Genomic DNA, 12800 nt, shown 5'->3' with positions numbered 1-12800 from the left:
AGCTACAGTTACAGTAATCATAGATACATATTGGTTTTGTGTTTTGTTTGTTTGTTGTTTAACACCACACTCAGCAATATTTCAGCTATATGGCGGCAGTCTGTAAATAATTAAATCTGGACCAGACAATCCAGTAATCACCAGCATGAGCATAGATTGAGATTCAATGTTTATAGCATGGTTTTACACATGGTTTTACACATGGTTTTACATTGCCAGTAGTCTACTATTCCGAAATAAGAGTGAGTGAGTGAGTGAGTTTGATTTTACGCCGCTTTTAGCAATATTCCAGCAATATCACGGCAGGGGATACCAGAAATGGGCTTCACACATTTTGCCCATGTGGGGAATCGAGCACGGGTCTTCGGCGTGACGAGCGAACGCTTTAACCACTAGGCTATCCCACTGCCCCTCCGAAATAAGAGAATTTTGTTGAGGACGGGTAACTGAAATAGTAAACATGTTACATGGAAACCTTGGCCAAAATAATGCAGACTTATAGTTTTAGTTACATTTCCATTACATGTCATTACATATTTTACCAACACGTTATCAGAATTTTTACCTTCATGTCATCAAAAAGGGCTTGATTTAGTGCTTTGTTACTTGCACTGGTGCAACCGAATATCACAAAGTGCAACCTAGTTATTAGTCTAACTTGCACCAGGTGCAAGTCAATTTGTTAGTGGGTAAACTTCTGAATGAAATATGTACATAATTCAAGAGCATATTTCTTTCATTACATACTACAATAAAGGCAGTGCAACTGGAATTTGGCTGGTGCAACTAGGTATAATGCAGACTAGGTATAATGCAGACTTATTTATCTTAGGTTGCACCCAGTGCAAGTAGGTTAACATCTCTTAAATCGAGCCCTGTCAAAATTTTGGGAAGATTCCGACTAAAATAGGTCATTTTGACGTCATTCAGAACAAGAAATCACTGGCCAGGTGAACAGTGCCCTCTGCCCATATCAGGTTATCTTCATTCTGTTGAGTACTGAGGAGACAGAACTCAGGAGATGTTTAGTCTGCGCTATATGAACTTTTGGGGTTAAAACTTGCAAGTAATTGTTACTTGACACAAGGAATTATATGGCCTCTATCTGCTCAAGCAGGCAACAGGAAACTGAGCACAATCTTCATCAAAATTGTACCATCTTGTCTATGGCTTTCCTATCACTGACAACCTTCCAATGGGACACTGAGGATGTGTTATAAGGTCGGTTGTGAGCCGCTCCCACATTCCTATACAAACAGAGCCACTGTGACACTATGCTGATCACACAAAGTGACAGTGAACTATTCACCTACCATGAAACATGAAACTCTACAGTATTGATTCTTGGTGTATCACTGGCCTGTAATAGCAGCAGTGTTCTTCATTAATGATTTTATTGCATAGAGCTTCATTACTTGTATTCATATCTTGTCCTGATAGTTTCCACATTATGAACAGACCTATTAAAATCTAATGGAAATCTCTATTCTTGCTACATTCAAATATTAACTGCACTGATATATTACTTAATAACCATATATATGGGCAACAATAACATGGTTGGCATTTCAGATATATATTCAACTTATAATATTTTTATGCATAAAGTCACAAACTGTGAAACTACACTATCATACAAATTGGGTTTTTTCTGGAAATAATTTTCTTTGTCAGGCTTACTAGAATTGAATCAAAGCTTTCCTCCAAAGCCAATTTAGGATTCTAATAGAATTCAACTTATACATGTTTTATGTATAAACATCCCCTGAGTACAGGGTTTCTCGTGACGCACAAATGTAGAGAATGGACGCAGATAAAAATTCTCTGCATTCACACAGATGCACAATATTATTGATTGTACCCTAAAACTGTGGAAATCTAGACTTGCCACATATTCTAGACTTGTATGGGCTCTCGAGGATATATTTGTTTCAGGGTCTGTATGACAGACTACCCACAACACATCTCTGACTTTGCTAAGTGTTTGGTTGTTTATTTCATTGCATCATTTCATCCATCTGTCCACATGATCAATGATTCATTCCAGGCTCTGAAAAAATTATTAAAACATACAGTTCTCTACACCTTTACTTCATAGGACCCTCATATTGCCTGCAAGAACCCTTTAAGATAATAATTGGTGTTCCCCAGAACCCGAGAAAACCCTGTCTGAGTACATGACTTCCTGATTCACCTCACTACCATATATATACTCAATTTAAGAGATGTTATCCTAAGGAAAACAGTTGCACCAGCCAAGGAACACCAAGAAAGAAATGTGCTATTGAATTACTTAGATGTTTATTTTAAAGGAAATTGACTTTATTTAACTAGGTTGCACTTAATAATATTTTGCACCAGTGCAAGTAACAAACCACTAAATCGAGCCCTGATATATTTCCTGACCTAAACAACAGAACACCATTTCATAGATGTGTTCCTTTATTTATTTTCGATTTCCTCCCACAGTGGCATTCAAAGCTGGTGATGAAAACTGGAAAATATTAAAGGAATTTTCACATGATCCTTTTAGTATATTACAACAGAGCAATTAGCTTTGCAGACAATCTTTGACGCGATATTCATACCTAAACAATAAAATTATTGCCTTTAAAAATAACAAATTTGAAGTGTAACTTCAAAGTATGTAACTTCACAATCCGTAACTTCATCCAGTAGTCTGAGGGCTGGTTCAGTCAACTTTCTTTTGGATTACAACATCCAACTGGGTACACATTAAAACTGGCCCCTTAATATAGCGTTAGTTGCCAAGCATTTATTGACAATAGAAAATCATTTGAACGACACTCAAAATATTATTTTTTTTCTTTTTACTGCCAAACTGATGATTAAAATGACTGATACATTCATTTCGAAATGACGTGCCAATGCGGAGAAACATTTCCAAGTTTTAGGTGTAAAACCTTTACATTTCATGATTCCTCTGGTACTCACAGTCACAATAACAGGCTGCCCTCCCTCCACATGATGAACCGGTGACATTTGGATTACAACAGGGACCCACTAAACATTGAACACAAAACACAGTAATGATGTCAGATGTTTCTGATTCATTATTAAGCTTCAACTGAAGTATGTTCACAATTCCCTCAAAGGTCTTCGCTGATATCAACATATGTCTACTACAACTACACCAGCAAGGTACAATCCCATCTCAGTTTCAAGTGATTTATGTGTTGTTTAAATAAGGAGATAAATCTATTCTGTTTTACTTTTGGTGGTTCTTTAGCTTGTGATTTAAGACTTGTAAATGTCACCTAAAGCCGAACACATCCCGCAGCCGGGACCAACGGGGTGGGATTGTTGTTTCACTGCCGCTACGAAAATGAAAGAGCAAAGGCATCGAAAGACTGAAATCTTTGATGATTGAATCTAGTAGGTCATGAATTAAGCATTATTATTTAAGATCAAATCCATCTCCAAACAAAGTGTAGAGGCTACCAAAATCAAAACGCTGATATTCGATTTTGACATTTATTTACAAACAATAAGGTCATCGAGTGCTATGTATTCATACGCAGATGCAGTGGTCCATGTAATTTGCAGTCCTTTGATTTAGGTTTAAGATCGATTGTGGTCAGAAATCAACCAATCAGAATATAGTATCCAAAAGAGTCATGCTAGGAGAAAAAGTCATGCTGTTTTCTTTGATTTCAGGACATTTTACGCGTGAGTCGTAATAGGGCATTTTCCCAGGAATTGGTGTGGAATCATCCAACTTAAGAACAAGATGTGCAACGAATGAGAATACATTAAGAATATGATCCTGTTATGGCATTCAAAATGGCCACGCCCATGAGAATGAGAGAAGCATCAATAAACAGGTTCAGGGGGTGCAAGAATAGGTTTTGAATCATTTCTGTTGGTCAAATTTATCTCATTTTCCATTAAATGAAGGTGTGTATTATTTTCATAGTTTTAATCATGCCATTAGGGCTCAATGAAAACATTTCATCCATGTCATTTCAATATTTACCATGCCATGGCACGAAATTAGGTACTGTTTTGATCCATGCAAAAGCTATTCCAATCAATTCCATGTCTGGAAAAAATATTAACTTGTCAGGACTCCACCATGACCGGCACTTAGAGGAGTTTAAAATATTGGGGATGAATATGGCAGACATTTGGACGACACTTATTCTGGACAAAGCAAAGAAAAGAATTTAAACAATTCAGAAGCAGGAGATGATTAACAGTTTTAACTAAAATTATGGTTACAAAACTTCAGGTATTATTAACCAACGTAAATTTATTCCCCTGTCTTTCAAAGCCACCAAACAATTTCACTTTGTGTGAGTTTTTTGGATACATAAACCTTCATATGTGAGGGCCAAAATGTATAACCGTCAGAACTTGCAACACATGCATAATTTAAATTGTTTGGCTCTCACTCTCTAAAGGTTCATGCTCCAATGAACTCAACCTGAAAGGGAACTCTTATAATTTTTCATATTACTATTTCATACCTCTAGGGATGTATTACACAGTTTGATTTGGCAAGCATGACTGATCACACTGACAGCCATACAATAACCAACTGTACAGAGAAATGAAATTGGAGATAAGAGAGAGAATTTCGAAGCTGTTCACTAACCTGTGTTGATCACCAGTGTAAGTCCTCATTGATCAATACACCAGCTGTTGACAGTTGATGAAAAGATGTATCAAATAGATACTAAGGTAAATTTATAGATTGCTGAAGACTCTCACTTGTCAGCCTTGACATGTACTGAGTCAGTAGTTTGGGTGTGAACTTCCTTCTTTTTTTCTCAGGGATGGGTCTTTGTCATGATGTTCTTACTTAAATGGGCATGAAGTCAAACTGTCTGGCTTATCTCAGTGAATACTGAAACACAAGTTTGAGATTTAGGGCCTAAACGATCAGAAACTATGTTTTTCTACATAATCGAGCTTGGGAATTCCCAGGGATTTCCCCAGAAACGAGGAAGTAGTCTGTGTATGTCATTTAATAATAAATCTGCTGAATAACGTGTGAAGTTACAAATGCGTGTATACTCATGTGACCAACCGCTTGTCCAGCAAAAAGAAGTACCAGTACATCATGTAAACATACATTTTGAGAATTATTTTTGGACAACCCCAGGCCTTTAAATTAACAGTTAATTGTGAACAAAGGGAATGAGGGATATCCAAGCCATGCAGTAGAAAAACTTGTTAGCTTGAGTGAGTATGGTTTTAGTTACGTCGCTTTTAGCAATATTCCAGCAATATCAAGGAAGGGACACCAGAAATGGGCTTCACACATTGTACCCATGTGGGGAATCGAACCCGGGTCTTCAGCGTGAGGAGTGGACACTTAAACCATTGGGCTACCACACCGCCCTGTGTTATTTTGAATTGGGTCCCTTACAGCATGTCACTAGTGTTAGTAGACTATAAGCTTTGTTTGCCATGTACTGCTTTTCTGTTTTATAGAAAATATACTATAAATGTTTCAACTTAAGCAATTACATGACATGTTTGCTATTTTAATTCCGGGCTATTTACCATAAAGTATTCATGGATATTATTTGTATTCATTACCATAAAATGCATTCGACAGATCGGTACGCGACCCATGATACCTAACTTTTTGGGTTCAGTATAGCTTATTCCTACTGGAAGCAAAAATGTTGGGTAACAGTCTTCTTTGGTGTTAGGTAACAGGTTATTACAGTAAATGTTTCTTCAGTTACGGTATGAACACTGATAGAATAGTGTCTGGTATTGATTTGGCAATATGTAGAAAGAGATAGGCTGGGAAAATGTTAGACATTTACAGCCAAGTGTAAAAGTATCCTAGAAACACAGGAAAAGTTCTGATTTTTAATACATTGACTATATGTTATTGTTATCAGCAGGTGCTGAGAATGACTACATGCTTTCCCTGTAGGGTTTAAAAGTATGGCAAATATGTATCACTTATATAAAGAACATATGGTCAAAGAACGTATTTTTTCTTTTGAGACTATCGAATTACGTACACCATGCAAGAAGTTCAGCTATTCACAATCATGTATTCACTTAGATAAACAACTGCTGTTCTTTCAATTTGTTTCAAATCTAGAGTCCACTTCTTTCTCCCAAAAGTGAGTTATTTTACTTAAACCAGTTATTGTAATGAGCTGAGGAAACATGGATTTCAACAATGGGGTCTACCCCTGGAATTTTTATGCAGATATAGGCCTTTTTAAAATTGTATAAATTTCCATCCCTATAATTCTCATATCTTTATACAAAAAAGATCATTGGCATGCATGAAACAGAAACACTTAACTTTAATTTAATGACAAATGTTGGAAGAAACTTAATCTGTATAGTAGAGAGAGAGATAGTTTGGTTTTACGCCGCTTTTAGCAATATTCCAGCAACAACACGGCAGGGGACACCAGAAATGGGCTTCACACATTGTACCCATGTGGGGAATCGAACCCGGGTCTTCAGTGTGACGAGCAAACGCTTTACCCACTAGGCTACCTCACCGCCCCCTGTAAAGTAGAAGTAACTAAAGCTGTAGGCCACAAGGAAATTCTAACATCTCCTTTATGAAGTCTCCTGGTCTTGTACTACCAGACTTCACTAGTCTTGAAACTCTTAATTTAACCTTGTTCATTAATCTCCTGAAGCAACATGAAGATAGATTCTAAATAAAATATTATAGAAACATCCTGGCAGTCACAAGAGCCCTGAGTCTATCATAATCAAAAGGTGTTTGTGTTTTGGGTAACACTAAAATTCCAGTCAATGACAAACACTGACCTTAGTCATGAGGGTGTGATGTTACACTGCGACAGACAGTTATTGTACGATTATACACTAAGTCAGAGAGCTTCAGACACTTCCTTCCTTGTATGATGTAACATCTCACTAGTGTTGGGAATTGGTTGAAATCTCACAATTGATGGTTGCTTCATTACCAATGAACAATCATCGAAAAAAATTGGTAAGCGTCATTTTTCAGATTTTCCTATCCAGGTTGTTATTACAGATATGTTTAACATGATGCAACTTGCTACTTTAAAGTGATGACTAATATATCATGAACATAAACTTCCTGGAGTCTTAGAGAAATATTCAGTGATGACTTTTCAGTTAGTGAAGTGAGTTTTTTAAGAATTGAACACGTTTTCAGGCCCTGACAATTTCTAACTCTAAGATGTGTTCCACCGTCAAGTGTTTCAAAGACTAAAACAGTAGTTCCAAAATCTTTTGTGTTTGATTATGAGAAAATGTGATCGATTGCTTGGGCGATTGGTCACTGCGACCAATCTTCGATTATTTGAATTAATCGGAACACCTGTACATCTTACCGGGTATGAAACACATCCCTCTTCCTACAGGATATGACAGCCAGTCAATGACACCTTCTGAATGTGTTGATACCACCACACTATATTTAGACAGACAGTCAGTGACAGCACAATGCCTTCAAAGAGTGACGCTATACTGAGCAGCTAGTCAATGACCTACCCTCATCCTTATCGCAATGAAGTGAACAGTTTTGATATTGTTCTTAGATTGTTTGGCTTCTTTGAATATACAACACAAATCTATTATAACATGAGGACAGAATCCTCATTGATAAAAATGGAATTATCAGTTTCATGAGTCTAACAATAAATGTAACTCTATATGGTACAGTACAGAAAGTACAGAGTGGATATGAGCATGAATGAACATAAACGTCATTAATGTCCAATTTGCAAATAAACAAAAATCTGAGTCTGTGTAATAGCCATACCGCCTCCATTATCATTCTCACTGTTAATATTAAAATGCATCACAATAGCTTCCGAAATTCATTGAATAACTTTGCTCATGCTATGTAAAGACGTTTGCATGCCTCTCGTGGCTTGGACCCTGTATGTCTAATCTGGGATATTGTCAATTAAACAAAATACAAACAAAACGTAAAAAAACACACATAAAAGTGACATATGTTATCAAAACGTATCAGGAAAATGGTACAAATTAAGCATCTTCTTCTGGTATTTCTGTGGTTCCAGTTGGGTGAACTTATTGACATTTCACATTTTGTAAGTTGTTTTCTGCGTTAAATATGCTTGTATTGTTGTCATCATTCCTACAGTTGGTTTGAAAATTAATACCGTGGTTCGTGTGGCCCTGGGGTGTGTTTCTGAAAAGTGTACATGTGTGTAAAGCCAACACTAATTCCCAGTGCAGACGACCACTGAGTATCCGACAAGATTTCGATCTCATTGAGGCCCCTGTGTTGATAATACACGCGAGTTCAAAATCAATAGCTATATATCTCAGCGGTTTACTTTGAGACTCGAACGAAGGTAAAAACAAGGTCATCTTGATATCCTATACTCTGCAATGAATATAGATAAAATAGCTTGTTGGACTTTGCAGTTGAACAGGCAGAAAATCAAAACAATCCACTGGCACACCCGTAGCATCGCACATAACGCTCACTAATGGCGCATTGCCTACCTTTAGTTGTTTTGTCGATAGGGAGTCCTGTTCATGTACAAGCCGTCACCAAGATCTGATTAGTCAATCGGTTTACTCCTCAAACGTGTGCAAGATAAAAACATCACAACATTATCGCTTCTTCAACCTGTCATCTGCTTCAACGTCATTAGAATATAGTAGTAGTGCTACAACTATTTTTCTAAGATAATATCAAATTGATATTTAGAAGTAGTATCCTTATGAAATATTGTACAGAATAAATATAGAAATATTTGACAAAAGCATTGAATACGGTGTATTATTTGATGGAAGTTGTGTTTGAGTTTTGTTTTAGAAAGTATCATCAATGTTATTTCTATACGAGTTGTTGTATAACAAATAGTATTTGCTTTTACTTCCGGTTTCCCACGCCTGACGTCACTGCATAGGAAATGTCTGTGGTACTCACTGAAATATTTTCGGCTTTGTAGCAAATCGGAGGCAATGTATTTATATTTTCCAAAACATTTTTACCATATTTTTCAACCACAATCAATACAGTTAGTAATTATTAACCTTTCATGTTTCAAAATTCAACCATTTTCAACGTTTTGAAAACAGTTATATAATTTTGACTCCCGCTATTTTAAAAACAAAACGTGGGTGTGATTTCTACAGGATAGCATGTGGCCTTGCTTCCCTTACTTCCAGCATGTAATTCTTGACAGACCTGCATGGTTGATAAAAAATATTCGAATCGGCGAAAGGGTAACAGTTCAGAGTTGACAGACGTTCTTTTCTGATATTCTCAGAGTGCATTAACCATGAAGTACCTGACTGACTCTGAGTTTAGTTTTCTTTTAGAGTCACGGCGGGGACACCAGAAATTAACCATGAATTGTGCCCATGTGGGGAATCGAACCCCTTTGAAAATAAAAGGCTAGCGTTTGCATATTAAATAGTCAATAAACTCGTCACTATCCTGGAAATCGCTGTTATGGTTGTCAAGGTAACGTCACTCTGACTGGGAGTGAAAGTAAATAATTCGAACAGCCAATTATTTAATTAAGTTAGTTTACAAGATGTGATGGCGTACATATAATTACCTAAGGGACGTCTACTCTGTACGCCTAACCAGTCTCTGGCCCAACGTATGCAGACTGCAATGCGATTCACACGTTTCAGGGTCGTAGGAACGGGGTGGGGGTACCCTCCCCTTTTTGGGGGTGGGTGGGGGTAACCTCCCCTTTTTTGAACACGAAACCATATCTACCTTACCATACTACAATTTCATTTTGATTTTCAATAGTTATTCATAAATTTATGGTTTGCTAAGCGCTGGTTATATACAAGTTTTTTCATTTACTCTTGAAGGAATACATCAGGGTATTCACTACCAGTTCTGGGGCGGTGGGGTAGGCTAGTGGTTAAAGGGTCCGCTCGTCACGCCGAAGACCAGGGTTCGATTCCACACACGGGTTACAAAATGTGAAGCCCATTTCTGGCATACCCCGTTTTGATATCGCAGGATTATTACAATATAATCCGGGAAACCATCGCTGGTAACTTTGATGAATATGTTAGAACACTCTGCTTGCGCATTTTATTTACATGACCCGGAATGGACGTTTGTGGTTGGTTTGCAAATTAGTAAAGTTAACCCACGAGTAGGGCGCTGTCAGACCAAACAAGGCACATCCATGTGGGTGAGTGAGCGGATCCTGGCACCGCCAAGGTACACAGCGAGGTAGTACAAAACAACACTGCAAGACACGACGTTCCACACCTGGACCAATTATTTAGCACTACGTATGTTCCCCAACTCATAGGTGGAGGCATGCAGTGTTCTTATATAGGTCAGTGTCGAACGTCACACTTCTGAGTAATACATGGGTGAGGTGAGGTGAGGTGAAATCGGATTTAACGTCGTGCTTGAGAATATTTCGCTCATATGACGACGTGCATGCGTGTGTGTGTGTATGTGCGGCTGCTTGTACTAGCCCAGACTTAAGCTGGTTTTATAGTGCTAGCCCACTGAAATACCATGCCGCAGTGAAGCATGGATACCCCACTTAGACACATTATACTGACTCCGAGCCGACCAGTCCTTGTTGTACCCGTTAATGCCGAGCGCCAGGCAGGGACCAACAAGTACCATATTTTAACGTCTTTTGGTATGACGCGATCGGGGATCGAACCCGTGACCTTCCGCTCTCCGGGCGGACGCTCTAACCACGGAGGCGGTCGAGTAATACATGGGAGTATTCAGGGTGTATTCAAAGAAAGAAGGAAGGAAAGGGTGGTGTTTTCCAATTTACAAAGTACAAAATACTTACAGCAATCATAACGTCCCATACTGTTTAATAAAGTTTGTTTGTTTTGTTTGTTTTTATTTTATTTTTATTCCAGCCTAGTTAATTAAATATAATAAAAGTTTACAACAGTCGTAACGCTTACTTCGCTTTGTGGAACGGGGACCAGATGTGTAGAGAGATTGTCGCTGTAACACACAAGTCACTAGCAAACTCTGCTTCTGTCCCGTGAAGATGCGGGATAGAACTGGGCCTAGATTTTCGAAGCTCTCTTAGCGCTAAGATAGTCGTAAGTGTCATACATTAACATTAACTTATAATTACGACTATCTTAGCGCTAAGAGAGCTTCGAAAATCTAGGCCCTGGTCCTCAGCAATTCATTCTAGTTCGCAAGAGGCGTCAAACGCGTTCAGGTAGGCAGACTCGCTGACCTGGTTGTAGTCTGTCTCACAGTCCCTGAACCACATTAATTTCCCCACTGCCAAGCCCTCTCTGCAGTGCTAAAGCCCTAAATAAAGCAAGTCTAGACTTCCTCAGGTTCAGGAATCTCTGGTCTCCCTAGGGCTCCTTTTCAATATAAATGGGCTTGTTTGTTACTATCAAAATTATATATATTCAGAGACTAAGCCTTAGTCTAACCTGGTTGATGCAGGTCACTGTATTCGTTGAATCGATGCTTGTAATAAGCTTCACACCCTTGTGAGGAGCGAACGCCTTAACTACTACGTTAACCAACCGCCCCCTTGAACAAGTGTGGGGTCACTCTACAGCTATAGATTCCAAACAGCTTCCCATGCCGCCTTTGTCGCTATCTGGACAAACTAGTGACTGACTGACTTTAGTGACGTTTTACGCCGCATTTAGCAATATTCCAGCAATATCACGGCGGGGGACACCATAAATGGGCTTCAAACATTGTACCCATGTGGGAAATCGAACCCGTGACGAGCGAACGCTTTAACCACTAGGCTTTCCCACCACCCCCTCTTGACAAACTAGCCAGATGATAAATATACGTGCACGTATAGGAAATGTCTCACATAATCCATAATTGTATGCTCCCCAGGGAGTTGAGATTGACAATACGATGTGCCGTTGAGATTGACATCCAGTGAACGAGGGGAAAACTAAGCGCCTTTGAGCAGCTGAGCTGAGCTGGATATCGGCGCTATACAAATGTTATATGTATGTATGTATGTATGTATGTATGTATGTATGTGTGTGTGTGTGTGTGTGTGTGTGTGTGTGTGTATGTATGTATGTATAATCCAAGGCTGATGCTGATCACACAAAGGAGTGCACATGGCATTTCAGAAGATGAACACAATCTATTTCCAAGATGCACATGTTGTTTCTGATATTTCTAATATTTCCAGCACCGTTCCTGTGTTCGTGCGTCTCAATAAAATGGTAAGCGTCTCAGACCTGCATCACTTCCGGCTTTTCTCTCACGCTTAACTGGAATATTGCTCAGAGCGGCGTTAAACCACACTCGCTCGCTCAGCATGACGCCTTGACATGGTCAGTTGAAAGACTCTCGGACACTACTCCCAGTTCAAATAGGTATTGTCATGAATGGGTCATTACATTATCTGTTTTTCAGTGGAGTTAATGGCAGACTAGCATACGTATGTACATTTATAGTCCATGTTTGACACCGCCTGTGGTGACGTTGCCGCACCACCGATAAAAGGCTCTTCAATCTTCACGCAATTCCTCCTGGGTATTTGCTTATGAATGCAGTGTTGTTTTAGCTGTACATGATTGATCCCAGAGCTGACAATATCTGCCACCAAACCTGTGTTTCAGATCGTGAAAAGGTTCGAAAGTGTATATTCGGAACACTTAGTGTTGGTTAGACAAGGCTCTCTTTTGTCAACAAATGATTGAGTTCTGGGTTTGGAAAATGTACTAGTAATGTTCCAGGAATTTTCACAGCGAAGTCACAGTCCAGCAATGTCGTAGCAATGCTCTAACAGTTTCCCACCAATGCACCAGAAACGTTCAGAACCTGGGTTAGCCTGTCTCGCAGTCCCTGAACCACA

General features: G+C 38.8%; 1 protein-coding gene across 1 annotated transcript in view; it reads right to left on the bottom strand.

The window, feature by feature from the left end:
* Positions 1-8613, bottom strand: part of LOC124276638 (protein retinal degeneration B-like) — a 142086-nt gene extending 133473 nt beyond the window's left edge. Inside the window, 1 exon segment of the mRNA XM_046712302.1 lies at positions 8482-8613. The gene's annotated coding sequence lies outside the window, so the exon portion shown is untranslated.
* Positions 8614-12800: the final 4187 nt, after the last annotated feature.

The sequence above is a fragment of the Haliotis rubra genome, unplaced genomic scaffold (assembly GCF_003918875.1).
Source record: "Haliotis rubra isolate DU_JTF1 unplaced genomic scaffold, ASM391887v1 Scf210, whole genome shotgun sequence".
Classification (NCBI taxonomy): Eukaryota; Metazoa; Mollusca; class Gastropoda; order Lepetellida; family Haliotidae; genus Haliotis; species Haliotis rubra.
The sequence above is the reverse complement of the archived record's forward strand: the minus strand, read 5'-3'. Positions and strand labels throughout refer to the sequence as shown.